Genomic DNA, 15,433 nt, shown 5'->3' with positions numbered 1-15,433 from the left:
CTAACTGAGGATTGCAAAATCCTTTTTTGTAGCTGTTTTGAATGACGAGTGGAAGTAATCATTAACATGGGTTTTTGTTTGTTCAGAAGAAGAAAGTCGAAAGAACATGTAGTATTAACCTTCTAGGGACTTTAATTTTTACATCAATGGAAAGACTTGGTCTCAAGAGAGGACTAAAGCATGTTTATTCTCCTGAAAATGTGGTTCGTAGTATTTTAGATTTTTAATTACTGTACTTGTAAAGAATCTGAAGAGTGTTAGTCCAAATATTTGAGCCATCATAGTAGCTTGTTGCTGCATAAACTTTCTTCCAGCATTTGTGTTGTGGACAAATTCATTATTTGGGACACTGCCTATTTTTGCCCGCCTGTAGGAGCTAACTTTGTTCCTGGCAGCTGCTGCTGCATGGAACCCAATGTAGCAGACTCGAAAAGGAAGCCTTTCTACAAACATGAGGCGATACAGATGAGTTTACCTACTGTCAAGTGGCTGTTTTCAATCATGGACTACATGAGTACCTTTGCCCTCCAGCAACAGTAGGCAAGGCGTTCATGTGGCCACACTGCTTCTATTTATTTTTCCTCGTATAAGTAGTAGATGTTTTGGAATTAATCGCTGGGAATTCTAATTTGGCAATATCTATAATCATATCCAATTATTCGCTATGTATTTTCTTCTTCCATACATTTACCTTCATAATACATTTACATTGCCAGAACAAAAAGGGCTTCATAGTTGTCCCAATTGTGTCTGATTATCATGATAAGAAGACTTTGATATAACTTTTTGAATAATATATCCTGGTAAACCATGAATTTACATATTTCAATAGCAGAAATGCATGTATAAACTATATGTTAGACTACAGAATTATCACCAAGTTTTTTTTTTTTTGAATCAGTGTGTAGCTAGGAGGAATACAATTAAATTGCTCAGTGAAAGTGACAGAGGGAATCAGAAGAGCTTGGTGTTACAGAATGTAATTAATGTACCAGGGTGTTTGGAGATAGAGGAAACAAATGCAATTAAGCAGCTTGCTGGAACAGCAGCAGCAAGACGTTTCTCTCCTGCCTCCCTCCCTCCTACCTTGCCCTCTCTCCCTTCTTTCCTTCCTTCTCCCCTAACCTCGTCCCTCCTGCCCCAGAGACACACCTCGGACCTTTGTTCTGATTTAATATCGTAGGATAAGGGGGAAGTTGGTGTCTGGACCACAGTTATGCAGCAAAATTTGTAGTAATGTAGTTACAAATGCCCAGAGTTGGAAAGGTAATATTAAATTTTTGTGTGTGTGAAACTAGCTTTTATATTTAACGTCTACTATGTCAAAAGCAAAGGAAACTGTGAATACTTACTGAATTAGTATGTAAATCAGACATTTGACATTGGCTTGCCTTTGGTTTACTCCAGAATGATGACAGCCTCTCCATGGGGATTGTAGAAAATTTGGGATGTAGACAATACTGCCCTCTAGGCTGTTTCAACACACTGGGACTGACTGTTCACATATATAATGAGGAGTTTGGTTTGTAGGATCACAGCTTTCTTACTCTTCCAGGATTCTCTGATTTCTGTTTACTTATTATCCTTCTTAGAAATGTGTGTGCATTCTCCCCATGAATTTCAAATTTAGAGAAGCTTGTACCATTTCAAAGATATACTGACTGTGCTTGTGCTAGACCCAGAAATTAATTTTATTCAGTGACAAATGATACATAGATTTGCATTGAAATTTGCTCGGTGGGTTATTTATATGTGCATTTTTATAGTATATGAAAAATGTTAGAGTTTCGCCTCCTCATAGAAGATATGTGCTAATATTATTTACGATTGCTCAGTATCTTGTGTCTGTAGGAATCCATAGAGAATAAATGTTAAGTTAGTGGAGCTACTGACAAACTTTTCTATTTGCGATGTAAATAAAGAGTTTCTCATTTGATATGGATTAATTAACCAAATGCAGGTTTTTCTTTACTATTATATAGGAGACTATGCATTGAGCTGAGCCTTTGTTTTCAAGATTGTCTTTATTTTTAAATGAGCATAGGGTTTTCCAGTCATTTACAGGGAACTAATAGGAACCAGGCAAGACTTTTTAATTACATCTATATCCCATACATTGTGTCAGTTCAGCAATTTTACAATACTTGCCAAAAAACGTTTTTAAAATGAGAATAGTTTTATCTTTAATCCTTGACTATTCTTAAATGAAAATGGCACACGTGATATTTGGGGAGATAAAGAGCATATGTGCTCGTGGTGCAGATGTATAATCTTATATAGGTTTATACACTTTGCTAAAGTGCTTCTTTCAGTAATGGGCTCATTATCGTAGCCATATGTAGTCCATTTCAGAACTTAAATTGCATATAAGTAACCTGAAATTTGTTCTTCCAACTATGCAGTAATATCACGTTTGAATTGGCTTTGTTTGAATAACCTTTGATTCGAGGCAACATGTGGACCATAAACCAAAAGGATTTCTTAGAACATCAAAAAAGAATATCTTAAAGAAAAAAAAGTCATGATTATACAAAAAGAACAATTCTAGTCATCTCATCCCTGAGCAGCCTGCGTACGATAGCATCTTTGACCATAAAAACGTGGATATGTAAGCACATTGCATAAATTTGGATACACAGATAGTAATGAAGGGACCTTATGTGTGTGGGATGTGTGTGTCTAGTAGTATCTGCTTCCGTATTTCCTGCAATCTATAGGAGATCCATTTACTTCGCAGGTGCAATTTGGTTTTTGAGTATTAGAAAGACTTCCTTTATATTTATTTCTCCTCCTACTCCTCCGCTTCTTCCTCTTCCTCCTTCATTTCTTCCTTCTACTCCTCCTCCTTTTTTGGATTTGGAGGAAGGAATTAGGAAAACATTTGGAGAGTGAAGAAGATAGGTGAGGGTGTTTCTGGAATAACAGTTTAGAAAATCTGCATCTAAAGGAGATATGTTAATAATGTTTTACCTTTGAAAATTTTCAATTGGGATCTTGACTTTGTCGTTTTTCTTTTACAATACTATTTAGCTTTATGCAAACATATTTTGTATAGATCTTATCTTTTCACAGTTTAGGCAAATAGAAATTTATAGATCTGAGTTCAAGCAGACAATAGAAACTTATAGAGTGCCATTTTATAGATTTATTTTTTTTGGTGAGGAAGATTGGCCTTGAGCTAACATCCTCACCAGTTTTCCTCCACTTTATATATGGGATGCCACCACAGCATGACCCAGTGAGCAGTGTGTAAGTCTGTGCCTGGCATCTGAACCCGCGAACCCCAGGCAGCGTGTGAACCCAACTACCTCACGACTGGGCCAGCCCCTGTAGATTTATTTAAAAAAAAATTAAGTTTTTTATAGTGTCTCCAGGTATAGACCTATTAACTTAAATCAAAACATTGCTATTGATATTCTTCTTTTTAATTATTGAGTAAAGAATGAATGAATGATTACATAAAGGTTTGTGTGTGTGTGCGTGTGTGTGTGTGTGTGTGAGGAAGACTGGCCCTGAGCTAGCATCTGTCCCAATCTTCCTCTGTTTTATGTGGGACACTGCCACAGTGTGGCTTGATGAGTGGCGCTAGGTCTAGATCTGCCCCTGGGATCTGAACATGCAAACCCCAGGCTGCCGAAGTGCAGTGAGTGAACTTCAGCACCATGCCACCGGGCCGGCCCCGATAAAGCCTTTTAAGGGGAAATTCCCATAAACTCTTTCAATGTTTCAGCAGTACTTATTACCTCCTGGAAGTAGGTGTGTGTGTGTGTATATAAGCAGCTGTGAAGGGACTGACACTTTATAACCTACTTGTAAGCTAAGAAGTTAGAGTGCCACAATTTATGAATGCTGGCAGAAGACGTGAGACTCCTGGGTCAGAGATGACGGACTTCATTAGTCATGTCACAGCAAGCAACGTGACTTCATGTTTGCGTCAATTTGCCTTTCGCCTGAAGTCCCTTGGGGGCTAGGTGGTGGGGTGTAGGTAGATGATGCACACACAGTGGGTTAGCCTCACAGCTGAGGAACCCTGAGCTTGGGAACCCAGGTATTTTATAATGGGCAGTAAGGGAATCTGCCTGACCTTTGCCCTGGAGGAGACATTATCTTGACTATATTGGGCAGTAGGCAAATCTGCCTTCTGCTCTCAAAGGAGACCATCTCTATTTTGGAAGACTGTTTGCTATATAAACATCCTTGACGAGATAGTTTGGGATAAAAGAGTACTTAGTGCCTCTGCTAGCAAGATGTGCGGAAACATGAGAGACTCAGAGAATTTTAGAGAATTTTCTCCCAACACTAGAGAGGGAGGGATATTAATTTGTTTATTATCTCTCTTCCACTGAGCTCCTGGGGCAGGGACGTAGCTCTTTCTGTCATGTTTCCCAATGCTTTTCCAGTGCCTAGAGCACTGGATGACACATAGCAGATATTCAAATATTGGTAAAGACATGAAAATGTGCTTATGGAGTGCTTTTGAGGTGTTTATTTTCATACCTTAGCCCAACACATGACCATTTGAACTAGATCTATTTATTTATTTATTTATTTTTGTGTGTGCATGCATATATGTATATATGTGTGTGTGTATGAGTGCAAGTATATATATATAGAGAGAGAGAGTTATCAAACACATATTTTGACACAAATGGCGTCATGATTTCTGGTGATTCAGGATTATGCCTTTCACCTGGCAGGAGATATAGAATTGACCATTTGCTTCGATATACCTCTTTTCCATCTAACCAAGAATATTTTGTGTTTTTTTATAATGGTGGTTTTCATGGCTGCTCTTCCCCTATCCCCATCCTCACACTGCGGTGTTTTTCAGCACACTATTGAGTAGTGTGTATATTTTAACAGGGCACTCCTTCACATGATTCTGATGTGCCTTGATAGGACCATACACACTCCCTCCACGCTAAGGAAGGTTGGCTTGTGTGATGATATTTAGTCCAGAAATTGAGGTTTTTCTGTACACTTAGGGCAGCTTTCCATTTAAGCTTTAGCAACAAATAAAAATGATTACTCTAGTTCAGAGGTAGAATTAAATAGATTACTTCTAAAATTAATCTCCAAATGCATAGCTGTCTAATAATTGAAAAAGAAGAGGAAGATTAAATGTAATATCCCCAGTAATGGGCATTGTCCTATAATGGGCATTGTCCTACATTATCTGCTGTCGCAGTCATCATGTCCAGGGCCCTGTTTCTCATCACTTACACTAACCTGAGGTATACTCAGGGTATAGTAAGGCAGGTAGGACTCTCATTATAGACCTTTTGATTTTAAGAAAATAACTTGAAGGAAACTTCACTGGAAAATTTATTTTTTAAAACTGAGATAAAGGCCAATGTAGACACTCTCTAAATTTTGCTACTTAAATATTTTTTCCCTAATAATTTCATTGAGATGTAGTTCGTATACCATGTAATTCACTCATATAAAGTATACCATTTTACTTTTTTTAGCATATTCACAGAGTTGTGCAACCATGGCTCCATTCAAATTTTAAAACTTTTTTATCATCCAAAAAAAGAAACCCTGTACTGTGATTCCCTTCCACCACCCCTCCCCGCAGCCCTAGGAAGCCGCTAGTCTGCTTTCTGTCTCTATAGATTTGTCTTTTCGGGCTATTTCTTAGATATAGAATTATAGAATATATGGTCCTTTGTGACTAGCTTCTTTCCCTTAGTCTAAGGTTTTCAAGGGTCATCCATGTTGTAGCATGTATCAGTAATTTATACCTTTTTATCGTTGAATAGTATTCCATATCATTTATCCTTTGAATTGGACATTTAGGTTGTTCTCACGTTTTTGCTATTATAAATATTGCTGCTATGGACGTTCGTATGCTAATCTTTGTGTGCACATATGTTTCATTTCTCTTGGGTGTATACCTGGAGTGGAATTGCGGGGTCATATGGTAACTCTGTGTTTAACCTTTTGAGGAGCTGCGAAACTATTTTCCAAAGAAGCTGTACCATTTTACATTCCCGCTGGCAATGTATGAGGTAAATATATTTTTTTAATTCACCTTGGAAAGAAAACACTGAATGGCCCTTATGAGTTGGATATGATGTTTTGCAGTGAAATAATTTTATATTATAATAATAGACTTTAAATTTCCAGTAATCCTAATTTCTAATTCCTTCCGTGATTGTCTTCTGAATCTTCTTCAGTTGCCCTGTAAAGCCTTACAAGTTGAATTAACCCAAATTGAACTTGTCACTTCTAGCAGATACCTCAACAATAGTAAATATAAGTCATAGAATGATAGCATCTCAGAACTAGAAGAAGTTTTTACAATTATGTGGTACATCTCCCTCATTGGTTAGATACATGGAGAACTGAAGCTCAGAGATTTTATGTGTCTTGTCACAGATCACCTTACTACTTAGTGGTGGAGCTGAACCTGAGTCCAGGGAGGTTTTATCTCTATACCGTGCTTCTCTGGAGAGACTCCAGCTTCTCAGCCCTGGAACTCCTTAACAAGAGTTCCAGACTCTTGTTACTGGAGATGACCAGCTGTTTTCTGAATACGTTAACAAGAAAATTAACATGAGATACTTTGAGGTTACTCATTTGATTCAACTCATGCTTATTGAGCACCTGTTTGTAAACAAAACAACTTGCTTGGGACTCTGTGAGGAAGATAATGACCTGTTAAATAGTTCTTACCTTCTGGGAGATCACTCTTTAGTAGAGAAGATAACAAATGTCCAAGTCACTAAAACAAAAGTCATATCTGATAGAGGGTGAGCGTACACACAGCATAGTCTGGGAACTCAGAGAAGGAACAGATGCTGTCCAGCTGGTGCAGTCTTGGAAGAGTCAACACCGAATGTGTCACTTAACCTGGGCCTTCGAGGAAGAGTGGGGTTTTAATAGGCAGAAGGATTGGAAATTGCATTCAAGCCAAAGGAGTGATGAGAGAAATGGTGTGGAGATGACAAAGATGTGCTAGTGGAAAGACAAGAAGTCTAGTTTGATTGTGACATTGTTTGTCCATAGGGGAAGAAGTAGATGATGATTATTGAAAGACAGTAAGTCAACAAACACTACTGAATGAGTTTGAGCAAGTCATTTAACCTTTCTATGCCTCACTGTCCTTATCTATAAAATAGGCATGATAATAGTATCTATTTTACACAGTTGATGTGAGTAATAAATGAATATATAGGAAATATACATGTATATATATTATACATATATGGAAATATGTGTGTATATATGAAAAATATGTGTATGTTATATATATAGAAATTATATATAAAATGCTCTAAATAGTGCCTGGTGCTTAATAAGCACCATTTAAATGTTATTTATTATTATTTTTATTGGTAGTAGTATTTTTATTATACTACTCCTCTCCTAGTATGGAATAGAAATAAATTTAAGAGGACTTAAGCTATCAGGCTAATTATGAACTACATTTGAGATGTGTTTCATGATAATTTTCATTTAAACTTTCAAGCATGAGTCTTCAGGTGACTGATTAAGAACTTTTGTTGCCTCTTAAGAGGACTCGTCTGTGACCACACCTATGCAACTGTGACAAACGCGCTATGACATGTGTGTTTCCATTGCATCATATGCTGATTACAGAACAAATGAGATTCCCAAGTGAGTGGTATCATGAATGAAAGGAATAAACAAGAGACACATACTCCACATACTACAAATAGGAACTTGTTAACAAATAGAACGTACTTGTATAACCCTGCATTTTGGTTTATGTTGACTGAGTTACATTTTATCCAGAATATTTTTTACTTAGTACTTTTGATATATAAGTACCAAGAAGATAAAGCTCGTATAAGACAAACTTACTGGGTTCTACATAAATACTCATAGTACAGAAAATCTTTTTAAAACACTAGCATTGTCTCCACTCACATTTTTTTCTAGGTAGCCCACTTATCTTTCTTTCATCTAGTATAGATATTAATTCTAATAATCTTTACAACTATCCATTAATCAGATTTGTATAGTGAGTGGTTACCTCAGAAAGGGTAACTTGAATTAAACAATATCATTACTACTGTGGAAGGGACACACCTTGGGTGGTCAGAAGCTCTGGACTCCAGTTTTAGGTTTCCTACTAATTAATTGTATGACTTTAGATCTTTAACCAAAAAAAGATGAGATCTGACTGTGTAATTGCCAGCATCTCACTCAGCCTTAAATTCTATTATTGTAAGTAATTTAGTTAAATGAATGTCCTATTGTTTAGTATTATGTTTGAGTACAACCGAAGGAGAAAATTGAGCCTGGGAAGAAATTATCCAAAACCATAAACATCCATCTTTGAAAACAGTCATGGTTTATCGTCCAATCTGCAGGGGTTATAGCCCTGTATTTTGGTGTGGGTTTCATGGCGTGAATATGGAAAATAGGCAAAATCCACTAGTAGTGTAATTCACATCCTCTGTCTTCATTAATGACCAGTGGTACTTATTGTTTCTTTATAAATAAATGGAATTCTAAAAAGTTTAATACTAAGAAAACAATAGTTTTAGGACAATGTACTTAGTTGATGGCCACTGTAACCAGAACCGTAGGTGGCATAGCAGTTTTAGCTCAGGAGAGGGAATTAACACCCACTTTTAAATTTCTGTTGTAAGGATTGATGTGAGATCTCTTTCCCTAGTTTTTAGTCCTAAGCCTTTTTGGAAATGAGCTGGAAAACATAGAATATAACTCAACTATTTCATTATACTGCTTTTCAAGTTTAAACAAGGAACACCCAGTTGAAAACATTTGGGATTTAAAGAATTTGTCCAAAACCTGTGCAACAGTTATAATTAAAATGTTCCTAAGTATGATCAAAAAAGAGAGAACTTTTGACTTTCAAAAAAATTAAATCAAGAGGTTTTCTTTGAAAAGAAAGGGTTATAAATCTTATAAATCGAGGCTATCACCACACTTTAAAGTTTCACAATGTATATTTCCAAATACTAGCAAATGCTGGAATACAGTGAAATGAATTTGTGTAGGCATATCTGATAACTATAGAATATAGTTTTCAGGGTTACATTAAATTAAGAGAAATTCAGGATGAACCTAGCAACAGGCATTTTAAGTTGTGTTTTATATCCTTATTTTAAAGTGAACTTCATGGTCAAATAACATGTCATTATTGAAAACCGTATTTGTTGTTGATCTATTAAACTAGAAAAGGCATTTCACCTTACCCTCCTTAAACAAGCAACAGTTTGTCTAGTCTAAAATACCATTGAATGTGATAACTACAACTCACATGCCAACTATGTGACTCTTTCCCCAACCTGAGCACCGGAGGAGAAACTTAGTAAGGACAATGTAACTTTTTAAAAAGAAAATGCCAGTTAACAACATTCCTCAGCATTTTTTTCATGCAAAATGAACTGTGAGGAGTAAGAACATTGGACCTGATGGTCCCTGAACTACTTGTTTCACTGTAATGACAATCGCAAGAGTTAAAAATTAATAATGAAAAAGTATTTTGATGGTACCTGAGCCCTGCACTCACAAATCTTCAAGCTGTCATTTGGCTGAGTTTTCCAGCCTCCCTTTCTTCTCACAAATGCTGTTTAATAACTTCGTCAGAAAAGAGGTGCTAACAGATTTAACTGGGGAGTTCCTTGTGGCCTATCGTGAAAACATGTAGGTGATTTTGTAGCTAAGTATGTTTTTAAGTGTTTCAATCCGCCTTTGTGATTTGAAAGCCTGGATAACGTCAACTTGTACTACAAAATGAAAGAAGAAAGAATGGGAAAAATATGTACATGTGGGTACAGATTTGGGGCAAATATACCTCTCCCCCGCCCCATACACATGGCCGTAAGATATGAATAAACTTCTGAGTTGTTTGATGCCTGCTTTCTGCTCACAATCCAACAGACAACTTTTATTTGAAGAAGAATATTTTCCAGGCTATGAATTATTGTTATACTTTTTTGTTAAACTGTAACACCTGTGATGTTCATCAGTTGGATCTTATGAAACTCTCTCCAGATTTTTGAGGCCCTCAGTAAGTGTATCTTATTGTGTTGAATTTAAATTCCAAGTTTGTCCAACTTTTCTTTTCAGCAAGTTGTTTTTGTTTTTCTAAGCAGTAGCTAAACATGGCATGCGAATAAGATGGCTAGGCAATTGCTTTTATAATTTTTCTCTCTCAGGATGCAATTCTAAGCTTTCTGAACATGGGGTGCTATAAGAGTTTATGCATAATCTTTGCATTTGAAATAGACCAAGAGGTGCAAGGATACACCTGGGAGGAGCAGCCTCTATGAACAATAAGGGGTGTGGGGAGGCTGTTGGAAAAGTACAACACTGAAGGTTTGAATGAAATGAATTGGACCAGCATTTGAAACTCTACTATATTGCAAGTAGACAAGCTGATATTTAGTTCTGTGGATTGTTAACATTCACATAAAACAGAATTATTTAGCATTTACTGAATCCTTTTTGATAATCAATTTGGGATCAAATGCGAAAGAACATGTGTCTGGCTTTGTATGACCCCAAATTCTTCCGTTTTCCCTTTGAGCAGATGACATGCCTTCTTTGCTGCCTGATATTGGTTGCTAGGAGAAGTGCACTGGTCTCGTCCCCTCTTATCCAGCAATAAAACTAAAGAGTGTATTGAGTAAGAGAAAGAGAGGCAGAACACAGTACAGGCCATGAATCATGACTTGTCTCCAATATGTCCACTTTGCTCCCATTTTTTTTCCCTTTAAAAACTTTTGTTTTTACCAATGATGCTTTCTTTCAGCCGCTATCTATAATCCTTTTTGAGCCTGAGGGGATGAGGGTTGCTAAAGGGAGGCTGTGCTGCTAAGAGTCCACTCAGAGCAATAATAAAAGCCTTGAGAGTTATTCATGGGGCCACATTAGTGAGAATGCCCTACTCAGTGAATAGCATCAGTCAGCTGCCTTTGAAATCGAGTGATTAATACCTTCTGTTTTTAATGGGGGGGAAAAGCCAGACAAGAAAGGTCTTCATACCACTTTGGCTCTTTTGCAAATTAGATCTTATGCATTGTCAAACCTTTTGACAAAGAAGTTGCTAAATTTTCAATACCTGCAATAGTCTTTTTTTAAAAAAATGTGTTTCATGAACTGTTCATTGTGGCTACTGGCAGATAAAATTGAAATGGGAAAAATATCCCAAGTGAACACTTAGGAAAAAATCAGTTAGCCATTCTTATATTTTGGCAGTGTTTGTGATGACCATCCAGCTAAAAATATGATGTTAGTGATTATATTCAGAATGTTGTCTAAGCTGATCTATTTCACAACATCCAAATCACATTTTTGTTTGTTTGATAAAGAAACTAATTACAATACTCTTGAGATTTTTAGAGAGGCATCTAATGAGAAAGTGTAAAGGGTGGCAGGTGTTTGTTTCCCATGAGCACTTGGAAGTAAGGGACAATCTGTGATTTACAAAGAAGTTGTTATTTATATATATATCCATGTATGGTTATATCTATAGGCTAGTTTAGTGTAATGGATAGGAGGTGCTATCATTATAATCCCTATTGCCTCTCTGTAGCTTTTGATTACATTGGGTACATTGCATGGTTCAAATAAAATTGCTTAAGGCTTAGGAAGCTTGTCAATCATCTGAGGTGCATAGATAGAAAAGCTTCCAGTTTTGGTGGCCTGTTCATGGCAACTAGGAAATGCAAGATGATGCTTTTCCATATTGTTTTTTAGCATGATTCTCATGTCATCCAGGCTGTTAATATTTAGATGGTAAATGAAGCCAAGCCTGAGTGTTTTAAAAATAATTATTCTCATTCTGCTGTTCATTTTACATTTTAAATTTATGTTTGATGTAGCAGCCTGGTCTGGTTCTATATATACTCATGTGTGTTCAAAAGTCTTTAGTGTAGTCTGGATATGAGAACAAACAACCTGTAATGGACTCTGCATGATGCTCCCTGAAATCTGTTTTTCACTCCATGGAAGTGAAATATCTTGTTAAGAAGTGGTAATACCCGAGGGCAATCAGAGATAAAAATGTAACGATTTGGTGGGTGATGTCTAGAGATCAGCTTCAAGTGAGGTCTGATTTAACAGCTTTATTAGTGATATAAGGGAGAGAACAAAATGATAAAGAAATTGCCTATGCCAACATTAGAAAACTATCAGAAACTTCCTCTCCCTCCCACGCCCCCACCCAATGAACATGAAAATGATTTACAAAAATTTAGACAGCAAAAGTTCTTAGCAGAGTAAGAACGAATCCTTTATTTGGTATATAAATGTAGACTAATTCTTCAGGGAAATAATCAGAAATCTAGATATCTAACTAGAGAGAGAAGCCAGTAAAGCAATAAAACTGAAAGGACCCAAGGGAAGACTATGGGCGTGGGGGCACGGAGAGAGTGTGATTCAGATTAGGACTGTTAGGTCCCAGTGTAAAGGTCACGAGATTATAGTGCCCATTTAAGGGGTATTGCATCACTGACTAGAGAGACTCTCTTTCAGTGAACGTGGCTTAAGTGCAATGGAAATACTTCTTTCATTTTGCACTTCACTGCCAGAACCTGAGAGGAAAAAAGACATTTTGGCAGAAGCAGGAGTGAGTACAAAGACAGATTCTTTTAGAAGATTCCTGTCAATTTAAAACTAGAGAAGGATGCACTAATTGTGTCTCTGTGTCCTGGCCTATGCAGATGAGAAACAGTATTAAGATGGACCCTATGAAATTTTTTTAAATATTAAGGGAAAAGACTGGAAAAAATGTAACCATATTTAAAATATTTCATCAACCACTTTTCATGACTATGTCAGGAAAACTGGAAAGCAATTAGTTGTGTTTAGGTGGAAAATACTTTTATTTAAAAGTATTGTTGACTTAAATTATGGGAGGTGCTTAATACAAAGTTGCATTTTATTTCAAAGGAAAGGTAACATACAATATGGGTCCACTAGGTAAACAGACAAGAACTGTGATCTTCGACTCATTGGTTGAACAGGATCCAGAACATAATCCTCTTACTCTTTTCAAAATTAGTGAGATCTTATTAGACATGTGCCCTTTGGGAATGCATAATTTAAGAGAAATGTGAAAAATTTGATAGTCTCTGTTCTATAGAAAGCCGAAAAATGATAACAGGAGTGGAAAATAATATCTAAGTGGAAAATAGTATCTGATATTCATATCTTGGCTACATGAGTTGGAGTTCTTTTCTGTGTTTTCCTTCTGGTCTTGTTATTTTTTTTTTTTTTAAGATTTTATTTTTCTCCCCAAAGCCCCCCGGTACATAGTTGTATATTTCGTTGTGGGTCCTTCTAGTTGTGGCATGTGGGACGCTGCCTCAGCGTGGTCTGATGAGCAGTGCCATGTCCGCGCCCAGGATTCGAACCAACGAAACACTGGGCCGCCTGCAGCGGAGCGCGCGAACTTAACCACTCGGCCACGGGGCCAGCCCCTGGTCTTGTTATTTTTAATAAATTAATAGTAGGGAGCCAAACAATATCCTGTACTTGGATTTTAAAATCACCTTCCTGGGTTTAAAACATTGTCAGATGTTAGATAGACATCACATACAAACTAGTACCTGAGCTTTGGTAATTATTTTATATCATTAATGATAATCCCAAGAGAACAGAAAGAATGCAGAGCTGACTGCCAACGCTCATCAGCACCATCCTGTTCTTGCAGTCTTCTGGTACTTCTGTTGTCAGTAAAGGGAGCAGAATACTGTAGCCTGGGTGTCTCGGAACTTTAAGGGCCAGATAGTAAGTATTTCTGGCTTTACTGGCTATAAGCCTTCCCCTATCCCAACTATTCAGCTTTGCCTTTGTAGAGAGAAAGAGGTCTTAGACAATATGTAAATGAACGAGCAGGGCTGTGTTCCAATAACACTTTATTTATGGACAGAGAGATTTAAAATTTTATTATTTTTTTGCATCACAAAATATTATTATTATTATTATTTTTTTTTTTGTGGAGGAAGATTGGCCCTGAGCTAACATGTGTGCCTGTCTTCTTCTGTTTTCTATGTGGGATGCTGCTACAGCATGGCTTGATGAGCAGTGTGTAGGTCTGCACCCAGGATCCAAACCTGTGAACCCTGGGCTGCCGAGTTGGAGTCTGTGAACTTACCTGCTACGCCATATGGCTGGGCCCACAGAATATGATTTTTTGATGTTTTTTTCTGTCTTTTAGAAATGGAAAAATAAGTTCTTACCCATGAGTCATAGCAAAATAAGAGGTGGGCTAGATTTGGCCTGAGGATTATAGTTTGCTGTAGAATACAAAATATCCCTTTTTCATTAGAAGAGTAGAAGAAAGAAGGTAGTGGGATGGGGCATGGGGCAAATGGCCCCTGATCATTTCTTACTTTTCCTCCTCTAATTTCAAGTTTTAAAAGTAGGGTCAAGTTAACCAAAAGAGTGTTTATAAGGAGAACTTAGTTTGGTGAAATGGTGATTGTTGTAAAACACAACCTCTTAGGTAGCGTGAAGGCATCAACTTAAAAAGGTAGTTGAGGGGCCAGCCCAGTGGCATAGCAGTTAAGTTCGCACGTTACACTTCCATGACCCAGGGCCCGGGTGCGGACATGCTGTGGCAGGCGTCCCACATATAAAAGTAGAGGAAGATGGGCACGGATGTTAGCTCAGGGCCAGTTTTCCTCAGCAAAAAGAGGAGGATGGGCAGTAGTTAGCTCAGGGCTAATCTTCCTCAAAAAAAAAAAAAGTAGTTGAACTGCCCTTATAAATGAATGCATGATCCTAATACTGTCTTTCGAGAGAGGATTAAAACATATTTTGTAGGTATTTATCTCACATAAAGAGGAAAGTGTCCTGCCGTGGGAAAACATTAGATCACAGGAAGGCCTGAAATATTTGAGTAACAACTTTGTGAAGGCACAGTCAGTCTAAACAAGTTCCAACAAGATGAAGTCCTCAGAATAAGGAAGAGCCATCATGGCCACAAAGATCTACTGCTGTGTTTCCCAGCTTTTTGCTGTAAAGTAGCTAAGGCTTTCTTTGATGAAGTCATCTTTCTCATCCATCTGTGTGAAAACTTGTTCTCTCTGCCTTGTTTTTTCAAGGGAGGTGGTGTTTGGCGAATTTGGTAGAGCTTATAAAGGCCTAATTTGGTTTGATGAGATTCACTGGGATTAGGCAGCAAAAATCAAGATGTGTATTTGTAAATGAAAGTTTCTACTGCTTATTATTAATATCTTTATGCATGATGTGCTTTCATTCGTAACAAGACATGGGTACCGTATAACATTTTCTTTTGGATTGGGAGAAACTAGCAACCTCTCATTTCTTGAAATTACATGGGCAGTTTAAAAAATAAGACTGGGAACTGAGTATTTAGGAAAAATATAGTATGTTTGGTATAATTTTCACAGCTCTAAATATGCAGGTAACTCAAAACTTAGATACAAGATGTATAATTTTTCTGGAAATTGTATGA

General features: G+C 37.1%; 1 protein-coding gene across 19 annotated transcripts in view; it reads left to right on the top strand.

Moving 5' to 3' along the window:
- The window catches only part of ROBO2 (roundabout guidance receptor 2), a 1,206,434-nt gene that overhangs the window by 642,146 nt on the left and 548,855 nt on the right, over window positions 1–15,433 (top strand). The gene's annotated exons all lie outside the window — the stretch shown is intronic.

The sequence above is a fragment of the Equus asinus genome, chromosome 18 (assembly GCF_041296235.1).
Source record: "Equus asinus isolate D_3611 breed Donkey chromosome 18, EquAss-T2T_v2, whole genome shotgun sequence".
NCBI classification, from domain to species: domain Eukaryota; kingdom Metazoa; phylum Chordata; class Mammalia; order Perissodactyla; family Equidae; genus Equus; species Equus asinus.
Note: the sequence above shows the minus strand (reverse complement) of the source record. Positions and strands in the feature narration are given on the sequence as shown.